Source organism: Lactuca virosa, chromosome 3 (assembly GCF_052849685.1).
Source record: "Lactuca virosa cultivar CGN04683 chromosome 3, Lactuca_virosa_CGN04683_v6, whole genome shotgun sequence".
NCBI lineage: Eukaryota > Viridiplantae > Streptophyta > Magnoliopsida > Asterales > Asteraceae > Lactuca > Lactuca virosa.
In genome coordinates, this window is record NC_136428.1 from 264,761,658 (window position 1) to 264,779,240 (window position 17,583).

Below are 17,583 nucleotides of genomic sequence, written 5' to 3' on the forward strand. Positions count from 1 at the left end.
AAACTTATTTACTCATCTTAACAATATACTTTTATTATTGGAAACTTTTATCAAAACTTTGATTTCAATTCATGGAACCAGTATTATTTGTTTATCTGTGAGTACTCACCAACTATTTTTATAGTTGACGCTCGTTTTACATGCTTTTTCAGGAATCATCGAGTAAGTGGCACTTAGGGACACTTCACTTTTAGGAGCATTCGCATGTGTTGTATTTCAATTTACATTGTAATTTCTTTTAAAAGTTGTTCAAACCCATTGTGAATTTGTAATGATTTTTAATACTATGGTTGGTGTTGTCTTTTAACTTTTGTGATGAAACCCTTTGTACTGCCACGCCCTGTGTTTCCGCTTTAGCGGGGTGTGACAATTGTGTGTATAGATCTATGCGGGACAGACCATCCCACATCCTGACTGGTAGCTATAGTCCCGGCCGACCAAGACAAGGGGTGAAAAATGTCACATTCATTTCGACGCCAACAGGTCGTCGTGTTTACATCCGTCAATCAGTATGGTTACGAGTATCTTTACATTTACCTTATAATTCATGGCTTTAAGGTAATAAGTGTTATCCCGTATTTTTCTACATATAAAACCCTCATAATATATTTTCCTAGTTATAAACTAGGCCACATTTTAAGCCTTTAAACTAACCTACTTAGGATTAAATGCTATTCTAGACTCTCCGAGGTGTATTGTTCACTTAATACCGCCTAGAGTCTGTATTTCATTCACTTAGACTCTCCGAGGCGTATCGTTCACTTAGTACCGCCTGGAGTCTGTATTTCATTCACTTAGACTCTCCGAGGCGTATTGTTCACTTACTACCGCCTGGAGTCTGTATTTCATTCACTTAGACTCTCCGAGGTGTATTGTTCACTTAATACCGCCTGGAGTCTGTATTTCATTCACTTAGACTCTCCGAGGCGTATTGTTCACTTAATACCGCCTGGAGTCTATACTTCATTCCTTTAGACTCTCCGTGGCATATGGTTCATTCGATACCACCTGGAGTCTATGTTTTGTTCACTTTTAGTCAGCAGCGTTACTGCTGAGGTAAAATAGTATTTTCCCTGTTACTTTTGCTTGTGATCTTCTCACATATTCCTTAAAGTATAAACTATATTTTGATAATGATAGTACCTTTAGGGGAAAAATACTCTTTAAACATAAAACAGTTGAGTTTTGGTAGAAAACTACCTTTATTAGAAAATATAGGATTTTCTGGGAGAAATATTAATACTCTGTAAAAATCATATCACCATCATCTTATGAGATTATTTTGAAGAAAACATGTATTTATATCAATGTCATTAAAATACTTATGAACTCACCAACATTAAAATGCTGATACTCTCTTTCAAAATAACTTGTATTCTCAGGTCGTTAGTAGACAGGTACACTCCGGAAGCTTTTGTGAAGACACCCTTGTACCGAGCTGCAATTTATGTTATTCTCTGTATTTACTTTTTTTGTGTTGCTAAATGTAACCTATGTAAAACTTAAACTATTAATGAAATGGTTGTTGTACTTTGATTACTATACTGCATGTGTTGTGATACTTGACATGACGTCCTCCACCCCAGAACGTTTCCGCCATTCCGGTTTTGGGGTGTGACAGCTGCTGTCCATTGCTATGATCGGGATTCCCGATAGGGCTCCTGTTAACATTGGCATTGTTAGCGTTCAGGTGAGCCATGACAGCTGCTACGACTGCTAAAACTGCAGCTTGGAACGTAGCTTCGTCGATCTGAAGAGTCGGTGTCTTGCTAGCGGGTTGGTTACGTTTCTTCGGAGGCATGGTTTTCCCTACACGATGAGGAACACAAGTTGATGAGAAACGATGATTACCCCTAGACGTATCTTTCTTTACTATAATATGTTGGATTAATGTCTAAGTCCATAACTATATTTGGTATGTACTTGACCCGACCCGGCATGGTCCATTTGGGTTGCACTTCCCCGGCACAATTTATATGGATAGTCTTTTGAGAATAGTATATTTATGATTTATATTAATATATTATAAGTTCTAATATATTAATATGGAATCATATTATTTAATTAGTATTGATCAAGAATTAATTTACAATTAATTAAGTGATCAAAAAGAACTAATTAAATATGGACTCTTATATATATGGAATGGGCCAAGTTCATTTAGGTTGGGCTAAGCTTTCATGGATGGTCCATGGAGCTTTTAACCCATGGATCCTATGTAAATGAAAGGTCATGGGTATTAGGGTTTACATGGATGTAACCCTAATCCTCCATAATATATAAAGGGGTCCTTGGCTCACAAAATTGGCACAAGTGTGTGAAAATAAGAGTGGGCCGATTTTAGTGTGCATGCATATTCTCTCAAGTTCTTCCAAGGTGTTTTGGTGATTTGTGATTCCATTTGAGGCTTCCACACTATTAGGGCTAAGCTCTTAAAGCTTGAAGACATCAAGCTACATCAAAAGGTATGTCATCTAACTAGAACTTTGTAGTATAGGTGCTTCATAATATGCTAGTTAGGATGAAACCTTGGAATAGTTAATATTTGCATGTATAATAGAGAAAACATAGATCCAAGGTTTATAGGGTTGCATGTACACCATAGGAGTGTTAGAATGCTCAAAACCCAACAGTGGTATCAGAGACTGGTTGTTTTCTGTTATATTGATGCAAATGTTTTATTTTCAAGTTGAAAAAAAAAGGAAAAAAAACATGACGTTTGTCAAATTTTAAGATAATTACTTGTTTTGTGAGAAACGAATTATTTGTAAAATTTGAATCATTTGTTATATGAGTTGAATTAGGTCAAATTTAGTAAAAGATAAAATGATATGATTATTTTATTAGTTTTAAAAGTTTGATCTAAATGTTTTAAGGAGTTACATATTTTGTCATAAAATTTTGGACCTTGAATCAAAAGTTTTTTTTTAAAGTTGTGATCTTAAGTGTTTTTGAAACTTCCATAAGTTATAGATATGAAAGTTTTTTTTTTTTTAAAAAAAATTGATTCAAAGTTTTTATGGAGTTACAAAATTTGGTGTTAATGTTTTAAAGAATTCCATAACTTGTTCTTAAGTTATGGAACATGGAAAGTTTCATTATAAAACACCATTAATTCCATAAGTTATGGAATCCAAATGTTTTCAAGAATTACAAAACTTGCCCTCAAGTTTTGGAATTTGAGAAAAGTTTTTTATGAAAAAAAGAATTGAATTCTAAAACTCTTGGGTTCATAACTTAAACCATTAATTAAATGGTTTTAATTTTGAGTTTAATAATTGGAATTATGATGTTTTGTTGAATAGTTCAAATTAACTCTTATGGACTTTATTAATAGTTAATTAAATCGTTTAATTAAAAGAGTATTATTAATCCATAAATATATGGTTTAGGTTTAATTAAATTAAAAGTCTAGTTTAATTAATGGATTAAACCACCAAGTATTTTAAATGTCTAAAATACACCCTTATACTATTATAATATTAAAAGTTTAATATATTATATGTATAAGAGCAAGTCGTCTTACCATTAGTAGGCCTCATTCACGAAGCCGGTCTATAAGGGGGGTATAAGGTTACTGCCTATAAAATGGCAGTTTAATGGGTGTCCACTCTCACTCACCGCTTCCTTGACCGGTGGAGGGTCGTTAGCCGAACAGGTAGGACAAGGACTATAATTCTCCCTTCATTATAAGTATAATGATAAATACTAAGTAACTAAACACTTATAAATTCCCAATCTTAGTTACTTAGGAAAATGTGAATAAGGTGCTAATCCATGAAATTACACTTTGCACTTTGTTTAAGCAGTTAGTGGAGCGTGTGTGGTTAACCGGCACACTAACCTGGAATTAACAAGGTAGGCAAAGGGTAACTTAATGTTTATCATAGTATCGTTGGAGCGTGTGTGGTTAACCGGCACATCGATTGAGGGGTAAATATTAAGGGTACCAAGTATATTTGCATGGTTACTTCACACCTTGTTTTGTGATCCTCGGCATCCCAGTCACAAAACCTGAAGGACACACTCGAGATTGAAACATGCCATTGAAAAGTTCAATGAATCTCAAAAGAATCTAGGAGTTTCAAAACCAATTAAAACCTAATAATACATTTCCTTTATCTTGGTGGAAATTGGTGAATCGTCATTCACCTACCTTCAAATATTTTATAGCTTGGATTACGACATCCCTCTTCCAAGTTATAAAATAGTTTGTTGGGTCCTAGCCTTAATATATCATATTGGGTGTTATATTAAGGACTTAAATCAACTTTACGTGAATTTTCTCCCATTGTTGATGTCTGGTTTAAACAACAATGATCTTCCCAAACCAAGCTTTCCTAATGAATATGACTTCTCGAGTTTGGCTCATGGAAGTCATACTTCTCTTCCTCCACCTCCTCCAATTATTCTCCCTAACCCACAAGTTCAAGGTCACTCAAGCCCTAATGGCAAGCAAGGTCTATGTGTGATCACATCTTAGAGATGAAGTCACATATTGACAAGCCGGGAGAGTTGGGTGTCAAAGTCTTGAGAAAGTTGGATGTTCAATCACTTTCTAAGTCACATAGTGAGTTCCTTTGGCACTTCTATGAAAGAGACTATGACATGAACCTTAATGATCATATCTATTTGCTTGGTGCTGCTGAATCAGCAATGATTTGGAACGATAGTTAAGCAAATTTGATTAGATGATCAACTTCCCAAAAACTTTATGGACAGTGACAATGGTGACACTGGAAATCCAGAAAAAGCATTCTCTTCCCAATGGAAATGGATTGGCCATAGTCAACTCGGTTGACCAAATGGTAAAGAGAAAGGCTAAGTCTGAGATAGTCCCATTACCAAAGGGTCCATATGTTTATTTTGCCAAAGGAAGGGGCGTTGATTGCAAAGCTGCCAAATTTACCTAAGGATGTTAAAGTCAATAAGTTTGACTCTACATCGGGTAGAGCCCATTATCTAACTCTGTTAAGTTCTATTCTGAGATCCGCATTACATGATGTGACTGGGTCACATGTTGATGTTTTAAGAATCAAAGAATAGAGAGAAATCTTAAAGGAAGTATATGCTGATTCTGATCGCGAAGGTGGATTTCGATCGCATCAGAATTTTGAGCAGTTGCTTAAGAAGTTATGATATATTGCTAAGGAATAGATAACAACAATTTTCCATGTGGATTGTAAGGATGAGTTTTTCCGTAAAGTTTTAAAATAAAAGAAAATTGTTTAATTTTATTTATTTGAAGTATCCTTACAATGGCATTTGTGAAAAATTGTTGCTTATATGATTCCACTGACAGCAATATTGGAAAATGGATTTGATTCTTTCATTTGTGGTAGTGTCTAAATTTACCAAATCAGGAAAGTTCCTCATCACCCAAGTTTCAATTGGACCGAAACTTAGAATCATGCAAGTTGAATAGTATGATGAATGAGAACTTTCAAGCATTGGAAAATCAAGACTAATTACTTGTTCACATGGATGTGTGAGTCAAGTGAAGGACTAAAGGGATCGAGTACACATTCTTGTGCACTGGTCATGTCCACCACAAAGCTCGTTAAGACTATTTGATTTACTAAAGTTTAGTAAATATGGTTATACTTACAAGTTTAAGTATAATTATGAAACATTGGAAAAGTCTCAATGTATGGCAGAACGAATGGGAAGAATCAAATTAGGCAGAAAGATAAAAGTTTCTCAAATTTGAAAAGATGGGAGAGTACTTTAGTATCATGTTTGTGATCATCTTAATGATTTATAAATCATATCACAATTAGTCCTCTAAAGGTCATCTTAGTGCATTCTTATGACTAAGCAGAGGAGTCATGAATTGTTGAAATGGTTAGATCAGGAAGATGAGTCATACTTCGTTCCAAAACAATTCTTAGAGTCATACTCCAAGATTGTAACTTGAGTGACATATCTTAAAGAAAGGTTTAAAATACTTGTCAAATGTAAGAGTAAAAGTGTCCTACTCTTGTACATTTGAAATTGGTAAGTTGTGATGTTTTGGATAAAACAAAGACCAACTAAGGCCAATTGTGTGAAGTGTTTGTCTTGATAAAGAATCCGCACTATCTCTTGAATATTTGGCAAGATAGTCTTATATGTCAAGAGGATAGTGGGAGTCTTAAAGATCCTAAAAAGAATTTCAAGAACTAATCAAGAATAAAACCTGAGGTTCTTCACTAGCATACGACTTGAGGTTTATAACCTATCGTATTGACATATTCTGTGCCCATTCCAGTTAAAGTTGGCTTTGCATAGGAGTCCTGAAAGTTCTCAATTGGTTGTATAACAACTTGGAAGCAATGGCAGGCCCTGTACTGCCAGGTGGCAAGAAGTTAAGATTGCATAAGTTCAGTCCATATGTGTTTGGATTTGTCATTATCCTTGTCTTGTGACTATGGTTTTGATGATTCACATGATAAGAACACATACACCATAAAATCTAAGGGTCATAAGGTTTCTCTCCGATTCATGAAAATAATGGTGAGGAAACACTTCCACCAAGTAGATTTGAAGCAGATGGCAAAAGGTCTAAACAATTGAGACTATGATTACGGCATCCCTTTTCGTAGTTCTGAAATTGTTTAGACACACATGCATGCTATCTAAGGAAAGGTGTATGATTTTGATAAAGTTTTGTCAAAGCATCTCGTATCAGAAATCTGAACTTTGGTAAGAAAGTCAATAAAGTATTTATTTCTAGAAGTCCAGCTGATTTCTGAGTACATGTCAAAGCTAGTGGGAGCATAAGTGTTATGCTAATAATCATCATGTTAGTGGGAGCATGATAATTATTGTTAGTGTTGCAAGTTAGCAATGTTAATTATAGAAAACAAAAGTTTCAATTCGTGAGGCTGCAGGGATTGAAAAAGTTGTTTTGCTATAATTAAGGGAGAGGATATACTTCATTTCAGTTCTAAAGGCTTAGATTGAGACCTTAATCATCTTTAGTCAAGAATATATATATGAATTTCATGTTGGATTGGTTCAACTTAAGGAAATTCTATATATTGCGTTCTCAAAATTCGATTATGATTACGGCATCCCTCTTCATAGTCAAATTTTGAAAACATGGCAAATAAAAATATTGTAGCAAAAGACTGGTCTAGAATCATGTCTTTATGTGAGACATCATGAATCGTGTGCCATTTGCTTTGGGTACAGGATCGATTGCATGTGCTATAATATTTGTCATTTCTAAATTTTTCTAAATGCCCAGAGGCATTAAGAAGGGAAAAGGTCTAGAATTGGATATGACTAAAATGATTAAGCAATTGTCGAGGACAATCTGAGGTTTACCAAAGATTGGTTGCTCAGGGACAGTTGGAAGTATAGTGCTAATTTTGGAAGGACCATATTGACATATTCTGAAAAGTGGCATCTGTTATTCAGAAGTGATAGTCAAAATGAGAATATGGAGTTGTCTCCATAGGCGGAAGTTATCTGTGTAAGATTAGAAAACTTAATGCAAGAAGCATGTCCAAAGCAATGTACTTTGAATATGAGACTTAGTTTCCATGGAGTTGATCTCCATTGGAATATCTTATAATGACTGTTGACAAGTCTTTGTGACTTTGTACATATTCATTACAGGAGGGTCAGTGCATATAAGTTTAAAATCTAAACAGATTTCAATAAATGATAGGAATTTGAAATTCTCACATTTTTCGATAAGGATTTGGGAGTGTGAAATTAGAATCATTGAAATTATGTTCAATTGGTTTATTTCACAAAGTAAGGATCATAGACAAACATAGAGTGCATACTTGGTGTATGGCAAAGCTATTGTTTAAGAAAAACATAGTGTACATGCTTGGAGCATGGGACAACTAGTGTTTTTTCAAGTATAAAGTTGATTAAACCGAAACAATGAATAATGAGTAATCAGTATGGTGATAAATAAAAGTGTTTATTTATATTCATAGGGTTTGATACCATATTTGATTCATTTATTCTTGTGTTTCACTTTGCATGTTTTGACTTCCAGAATAACTAAGTCGCTCTTCCTGAATGATTAAGTTATTTAAACCATCCACATTCGGTCATATGTTGGAAGTAGATATGAATCAAGACTGTCATGGGTTGGTTTGTAGAGGTCCAAGTTGGTGGACAAAGTGGTGCTACAACACTCATGAGTGCTCATAAGTTCTGAGTATTGGATTCAACCCGCGCTCATTTGAATCACTTCATGGATTTTATCACAAGTGATCATGAGACGATAATATCTTATATTCTTCAAACCTAGAGATATGAGTTGTTACTATGAGTTGGTTATACATTGATTGCACGAAAACGCATTTGGTAACTCGATGTTATAAAACGTGCCTTTGTGTATGATTCAACAAGTAGTAGAACAAGCCATATGAGTCGAATTTTATCCATTCCTTTTACCTTCGGGATAAAAGCGATATCTGTGGGCCCCTCGATGATTTAGCGATGACACATGTGAGTGCTTGACCAAGCCAGGACTGACTTGATTTGTTCAATCAGTCAGTCATCATAAATCGAAAATCAGGAAACAACAAATGGACAGAGAGAATGATTATAATCCATGTCTCAGTCCATATGATATCTAGAATGGAGGAATATATGATCCCTTATCTAATGGACAAGTCATTGACAAGGTCAGAGTTCGACAGCGGCTTTAAGAGATATGATTGTCAGTTAGGTTTTGAAGTCATACTCAATAATAGTTTTAGACTTATCCAAGTGGGAGACTGTTGGATTAATGTCTAAGTCCATAACTATATTTGGTATGTACTTGACCCGACCCGGCATGGTCCATTTGGGTTGCACTTCACCGGTACAATTTATATGGATAGTCTTTTAAGAATAGTATATTTATGATTTATATTAATATATTATAAGTTCTAATATATTAATATGGAATCATATTATTTAATTAGTATTGATCATGAATTAGTTTAGAATTAATTAAGTGATCAAAAAGAACTAATTAAATATGGACTCTTATATATATGGAATGGGCCAAGTTCATTTAGGTTGGGCTAAGCTTTCATGGATGGTCCCTGGAGCTTTTAACCCATGGATCCTATGTAAATGAAAGGTCATGGGTATTAGGGTTTACATGGATGTAACCCTAATCATCCATATTATATAAAGGGGTCCTTGGCTCACAAAATTGGCACAAGTGTGTGAAAATAAGAGTGGGCCGATTTTAGTGTGCATACATATTCTCTCAAGTTCTTCCAAGGTGTTTTGGTGATTTGTGATTCCATTTGAGGCTTCCACACTATTGGGGCTAAGCTCTTAAAGCTTGAAGTCGTCAAGCTACATCAAAAGGTATGTCATCTAATTAGAACTTTGTAGTATATGTGCTTCATAATATGCTAGTTAGGATGAAACCTTGGAATAGTTAATATTTGCATGTATAATAGAGAAAACATAGATCCAAGGTTAATAGGGTTGCATGTACACCATAGGAGTGTTAGAATGGTCAAAACCCAACATAATAGGCATAAAATTTTTCCCGCGCCTTGAGCTATGGTTCTCTAAGGATCGACCTACACCCCTATGATGCAGTCCTGGTAACAGGGTAGAAGTAAGTGTATCAGAAAGCCATAAAACGGGTGTCGTTCTAACTGGGCTATCTTTATACTGGAGAGGTTCACTCTCCGGCTTTGAAAAGATTTGAAAGGACTTTGGAACGAGAATTGCACAAGAAAAGACATGAAGGTTTATGGCTAAACACTCTCAATCGAGGTTTTGTGATTCCGATCTATTTACCTTAATCGTGACGGGAAAGACGATTTGCCTAGCACTTAGTGTGAGTAGTGTAATCACTAACTCACTAAATTGTATTATTTTATGGATTATTAGCATAACGTTAAAGAGGTAGAAACACTTCTCGGGTCCCATGCATTGGCTCCCTCTGTCCACCTCTTATCCCTGACTGGAACAAGCGTTGATTTCCTCTAGGTATCTATATAGGGTTCTCTGCTCTCGTAGACATATTGAATTTCTGCTCCACCTTACTTCTGATTCTGATTCTGAGTGTCATCACTTCATAATGGATGACTGGAATCTCAGAAGTTCAGGCGAATTCCCCACCGATGTCCCTAAAAGGTATAGGCACATGGTGATTTCAATAGCCTCATCACTGTTCGTTTACTTCCTACTTGGAAATCTTTCTCAATGAACCTCTTCTGGGTCTTTATCGACTCCTGTGCTGATTACTGAAGTGGATAAGGTTTCCTAAAGGGGTTTTGCGAGAATGGGAATGTCTAAAGAATCTTAAGAGATTATTAAAACATTTTACTGGGTGATCCATATCGAGTCCGGCTACAATTACATAGTGTACACAAATCATATATAACTTAGATCTGATAGGCCTTCGAATATGTGATACTACCCTATATCCACATCCAAACAAGGAAAAGGAAGTAGAGCAAAACCACATATTCTTAGCCTATGAGATCCTCACTATACATAACCTTGGGAGTATACACTTTGTAATCATAGGTCTATCAATAAGGATCTCTTTTAGTTTTCACGCAAGGTTATTTATGGTTCCTAAAATACCCCTATAGTATTTTAATTACATGTTTGATTCTTAACTTCTGAACATGATTTTGGGTTTATTGTGAGTCTTTTAGTATTCTAAAATACTCCTATAGTATTTTAAACTTTATGTTTGGCTCTAGCATTCCTATTTGGTAAATTTCAGATTCATTGCAACACCACCATCACCCCAAGCACACGTTAGTCGCATCTCGAATAAATGTAGTTGATCAGGTTACATTTATTCCAGCTTACGATTACATAACTGCCCAGGTTTGACGGTAATGCTCAACATCCAAAGACTTTTATTCTTGTTCTTCTTGTGATACTTGCTTGGGTTTTTATATATTCTGGATGTTCTTATACTTTTGTAAAATATGGTTATATTTTAAAGTATAATTCTTGGTCAGAGTGTTTTTATCCTATTGTATTTATAGGTTGTATATCTTTTATGATTTGATATACTGAACTCACTATAAACAATGCTCTGATACCAATCTGTCACACCCCAAAACCGAAACGGCGGAAACGTTCTGGGGTGGAGGACGTCATGTCAAGTATCACAACATATGCAGTATAGTAAATCAAGTACAACAACCATTGCATTAATAGTAATAATTTTTACATTGGTTACATTTAGCAAGAACATCAAAAGTAAATATAGAAGATAACATAAGATGCAGCTCGGTATAAGGCTGTCTTCACAAAAGCTCCTGGAGTGTACCTGTCTACTGACGACCTGAGAATACAAGTTATTTTGAAAGAGAGTATCAGCATTTTAATGCTGGTGAGTTCATAAGTATTTTAATGACATTGATATAAATACACGTTATTCATCAAAATAATCTCATTAAAGGATGGTGATTAAAGTTTACAGAGTATTAGAATTTCCCTCAGAAAATCCTATATTTTCTAATAAAAGTAGCTTTCTACCAAAACTCGACAGTTTTATCTTTTAAGGAGTATTTTCCCTCAAAAGTATCTTATCATTATCAAAATATAGTTTATACTTTAATGAATATTTGAGAAGATCACAAGCAAAAGTAATAGGGAAAATAATGCTTTTCTTCAGCAATGATGTTGCCGTTTATAAAGAAATAAAATACAGACTCCACGTAGTATTAAATAAACAATACACCTCGGAGAGTCTAGAATAGCCTTTAATCCTAGGTAGGTTAGTTTAAAGGTTTAAAATGTAGCCTAGTGTATAACTAGGAAAATATGTTATGATGGTTTTATATCTAGAAAGTACCGTGATAACACTTATTACCTTAAAGCCATGAATTATAAGGTAAATGTAAAGATACTCGTAACCATACTGATTGACGGATGTAAACACGACGACCTGCTGCCGTCGAAATGAATGTGACATTTGTCACCCCTTGGCTTGGTCGACCGGGACTGTAGCTAGCAGTCAGGATGTGGGATGGTCTGTCCCGTATAGATCTATACACACAATGCCCGCTCTCCCTCCAGGAGACTCTGGTTACCACTCGACAATGGTGAAATCCGCGTCATGAGGATGTATCTCGTGTTTTGATTTCTATATACCTTTCTTTTTACTTGAGAGGTTATCTAGGTACCTTTGCTACCCAAAGGTGTTGAACTGGAGTAAGAGTTTTAATATCTAACCAGATATACATAATATATAACTAGGACTTCAACGACACTCGGACAGATAATTGGATGCTCTAAGTCCACAACCAAACAAGGAACAGGAAATAAAGCGGGCTATCAGTCCTAAGTCCTTCAAACCCTATTTTATATAACTATATTTATATTGACATGAATCTAACAAGAGTATAAGTTGAAAAGACTTTGATAAAGGTTTAGTAAATTAAAAAGAGGTTTTTGTATTTTAAAAGAGACTTGAAAACAAGATTTGAAAACCTTTAGCTGAATAAAACAGTTTAACATGCAAAAATCTATTTGCCTCACGATTATTAATCACATGTGATTGATATAATCACTTGTCAGTTCAACTTGTATTCCCCCCCCCCCCCATAAAAGCATTTAAAATCATTTCAAAGGTTGATTAAGGGGTATGAACTCACCTGTAGTGGGTGATTCGGATGAACGGATGGTATAGGATGCTAAGTGTCCAGTGAAGACTTGAACACACACGCGGATCCTATTGAACATGTAATGATACATTTATGTATCTAATTAGTCATTTAAAAACTAATTTAGCAAGTAAAGACACCCTAATACATGGAAACACTTTGTTTCAAGTGCTAGGAGTACTAAAGGGTTGCATCTAAAGAGAGTATGGCCTCACATTGGAGTTTACTCCCCATATGGTAGCACCATATGGGTTTACGGTTCTTGGACCATTTCTCCCATGAGTTTACGGCCGTAAACTCATGGTAATGGTACCATTGGGTGTTTTAAGGTCTTATACCACACAAGGAAGTAAGCTAGACTCGAATCCAAGGCATAGGAAGTGACTGGGGCTCGAAATGGCCTTTCTTTGGAGTTTACGGTCCTTGGACCACTCCTTGGGAGTTTACGGTCGTAAACACTTGTGTTTACGGTCGTAATCCCATGATTTTACGGCCGTAAACTCATGGTTACCCAACCATTTCGTGTTTTGGTGTTTCTAGCTCATGCATGCGAGGTTCTAGTCCTTTATACAAGCCATAGAAGGTGTTAGGGGCATCAAAACACCACTTGGTGGTGTTTACGGTTCAAGGATATCCCTTGACCGTAAACCTAAGTGTTATTGGGGGGTTTTTGATGTTCTTCCATAGTTTAGCAAGTATACTAATTAATTAACTAGTTAGGAGGAGTGCACTTACTTATAGGAAGCTTGTAAGAGTGTTTAAGGGCCAAAAACAATAGTGTGTGTTATTGGTGTTTTGATGAACACTTGAAGATCTAAGAAAAGAGGAGATTTCCATGGATGAAATCGAGTATAAACACTAGATAAAGTTTTATATGAACGAACCAAGGAAGGAAATACTTACATTTTTGGAGGATTTGAAGAAATGTGATATGATACTTGAGAGAGAATCTTGGGTGTTCTTGAGTTAGGAAGTGAAAAGTGAAAGAATGAAGGGTAAACTCATGCTATATGCATGAGTTCACGGTCAAAGGAAGTTTACGGCCCAAACTCCCCTCGTTTGGCCGTAAACACCTAGTTAAGGTGTTAATTGTTTATTTGTTACACAACAGTCCTAACGGATACTTCCATTTATTTGTTCGTTTGACGAAAAATTAAAATAAAACACCCAAACGAACTTAAAACCGGCCAAAAATGTACTGGGATGAATTTGACTATTATTTGATGTGCTTGACTGCGGGTTGTCACAGAAACATCCGGGGGTGGCGGACTTCATGTATAGTATCATAACAACGAGTATAATAGTGACCAAAGCAAATACAACCATCATAACATAAATGAAGAAGTTACACCGTAGTATTAGTTTACATATTCCAAAATCATTTACACTATGATGACAAAATGAACTGTTTGACGCCTTAGCGTCCCATCCTCAAAAGCTGCGGTTTACCTGTTTTACTGATTTCCTGAGAATACAAGTAGTTTGGAAAGAGTGTCAACAATTAAGTTGATGAGTTCATAAGCTTTTGGATGTAGAGTTTCAAAAACCTTTGTTTGCAATGGTAATGTATGCTTTAAGAAAAATCCAGTATTATCCTTATAAAAGTCACGTAGTCTTAAACCCCAAGACCGAGAATATGTGTGGGTTTTGTACTTATAACGTGTTTGAAATTGTAATATGTATCCAAGAAAAATCCAATATTTTCCTTAAAAAAGTCATGTAGTCTTAAATCCCAAGACCGAGAATATGTGTGTGTTTTGTACTTATAACGTGTTTGAAATTGTAATATGTATCCAAGAAAAATCCAATATTTTCCTTATAAATGTCATGTAGTCTTAAATCCTAAGACCGAGAATATGTGTGTGTTTTGTACTTATAACGTGTTTGAAATTGTAATATGTATCCAAGAAAAATCCAATATTTTCCTTATAAAAGTCATGTAGTCTTAAATCCCAAGACCGATAATATGTGTGTGTTTTGTACTTATGACGTGTTTGTAGTTTTAAATAGATAAAACCCCTTTTCAAAGTAGAATTTTCCCCGTAAACTTGAAATATTGTTAACTCCCTATGTGAGTCGTTATAACCATACTATAACGAGAATGAACCTGCTACAACGTTATTCAGACGTCAAGATCCTATGACTCTTGTCACCCGTAGACCTGCAGGTCCGGTTGTAGCTAGCAGCGAGGTGTGGGGTGTCAATCCCAATATAGATCTATACACAATTATCACACTCTCCCTACAAGTCATTCTGGTTATAACTAAACAGGAAATTTTTAACCCGTACTCTAAGAGTACAATTGAAGAATTGTCTCACAACTTACGTTAACGAGTTTACGTATAGTTTAAATGTAAAACCTTTTCCGTGGTGGAAGTGAAATCACCCTTTGTGTAATAAATTCGTGATGTGAAATCCATAAACTATTACTATTATAGTTCATTATGTAATATATGAAAACCCGTTTGTATTGGGAGTAAATCCTTTTTCATGTAGTATGCTTGTATTGGAAAATCCATAAACTATACTTATTGTAGTTTATTGTATGTGTTAGAAATGAATGCAAATCCTTATCATGAATGACTAATTTCTGTTTATGATGATAACTAACAAGAAATGCATCCAACATTTAGAAACTTATTGCTATATACTTTGCTCAACATGCTACAAAGTGTTATTGATATTGTAAGCTATGTAAGTAGTCTTTGACTTATCTGCACTGTTTTAGAAAAATCATACGAAGTCGAAAACTGAATCCGTAAACTCTGGGAGTTTAGAAAATTTGTCTAGTTCATTCATAGTTTTTATTATGATTTTTAGAAGTCTTTAACTTATGTGAAAATGTTCATATTCAAAGACTGGTCCGAGTTCGTTTCTGAAATGATAGGCAGTTTTGTAACAATCACCATAAATTGTAGAAAAATCATATGGAGATGTGCAAGTAGTAATTTTAAAGCTACGAACCTGAAATATTTGCATATTAAATAGTTTTGAAAGATATTAAGCTTAAGATGGTCAACATAGTCCGTGAATGGAACTAAACTTTCCTGTTGAAAGCTGATGTTTGAGTTTAGTTAGGTTTTTGGTATTTTAACTTGTATTCTCCCCCTAAAACTTGAAGAAAACATGAAAATGTGGGGGTATGAACTCACCTTGAGTGGTTTCTTAGGATGGATGTTGAAGAGAAGAAGTTTCCAAGTTAAGAACACTTGGGTGATGCTTGAAGATTCGAAGATTCTATGAACAAATATGATGATATTTGTGTAAGGAATCCATGATTTGAGTGAAAGGAGTGTAAGATAATCAAGTGAAAGATGAAATTACTTACCCAAAAGTGAAGGAGAATTCTCAAGAACAACCACCAATTTCGAGTTTAGAGAGAGTCAGTGAGAGAGAAATGAGTTTGCTTTTTGGTGAAAGAGTTAGTAATGTGGAAGGAGAGATAAGGATTTTCCAGATCTTTGATCAAGATAAATTGCTGGAAAAGAGTGTGAAAGGATAAATAATTGACTAGGTAGGGATGAATAGTGAATGAGGGTGGTCATAGAGTTGGTATGGGAGGTAGCTTGTGTCTTTGCTTTATGAAAAAGTCAACACTCCACCTCAAAATCTTACCCAATAGAATTTATTCTTGGACAAATATTTACCTCAAAAAGTGATTAAATTATGAATATTTAGGGTCTTATATGCCAAAATATGAGTTTGGGTGAAAATCCCACGTTAAAATCATGAAAAACGAGCTTAAAACACGAAAATGGTCGAAAACCGGGAAATTGGGGCGAAGCTGCGAAGTCTGAGGTGAGGGTTCGGCCTTTGGTGCTTAGAACCGAAGGTAGGTTTGGGTGTGATGAGAACCGAAAGGAGGGTTCGGTCCGAGCAGCATCGCCGGCGAAGACGGAAGAGGGACCGAAAGTAGGATGGAAGCGAAGGCGAAGGTAGCAGGCGAAGGTAGGTGGAGCTTCGACCCGAAGGCATGATCCGAACCGAAGGTCGACTTCGGTCCCATAAGTAGTTTCGGTCTTATGCAGTTCGGTCCTAGAGGTTCGGTTCTTATAGCTAGCTTCAGTTCTTAGGGTTTCACCTCTTAGGGTTTCGGTTCCTAAGAGGTTTCGGTTCTATATGGCTGATTTTCCGTTTATCTTCCTGTTTGAGTTGTTTTTGACTAAATTAAGGGTCGGGATGCCCCGAGTGATTATAAAAAGTTGAGAGAGATTTTGAGAGAGATTAGGGAGAGATTTCCCATACTTGAAGAGATTTGGGAGAGATTTCACATACTTGGAGAGATTTGGAGAGATTTCACATACTTGGAGAGATTTGGGGAGAGAGATGGATACAATGGGAGAGATTTAGATAGAGTGAGAGAGATTGAGAGAGGCTTTGTTTGTGACCTTTGTGAGTGTTCAACTATGAAATGAAAAGTTTGTAAACCCCGTTATGCCTCCTTATGAGTGTTATATGCCCTTGTAAGGTATGTATTAATGTTTTATTGAGTAGTTCCTGATGGGTTTTGAGCATTCTAACACTCCTATGGTGTACATGCAACCCTAGAAACCTTGGATCTATGTTTGACTAAGATACATGCAAATAATTATTTTTCCAAGGTTGTTATCCTAACTAGCATGGCATGGGGTACTTGAATCAAATAAAACTAGTAGAATTACTTACCTTGTAGTAGTAGTTGATTGCTTGGAGTTTGAGAGCCTAGCACCAATAATGTGGATGCCTCAAATGGAAGTCACAAATCACCACAAACTTGGAAACTTGAGAGAATAGTCACAAACTTCTTGAAATCGGCCCTCTTAGTTTATACACATCAACTAGTGTTATTTCAAGAACCAAAGCCTCCTTTATATAGTGTGGTGGATTAGGGTTACATCCATGTAAACCCTAATACCCATGTCTTTTCATTTCCATGAGATCCATGGGTTAAAGCTCCATGGAGTATCCATGGACTTTCCATGCAAGCCTAGCCCATTCCAAATAAGCA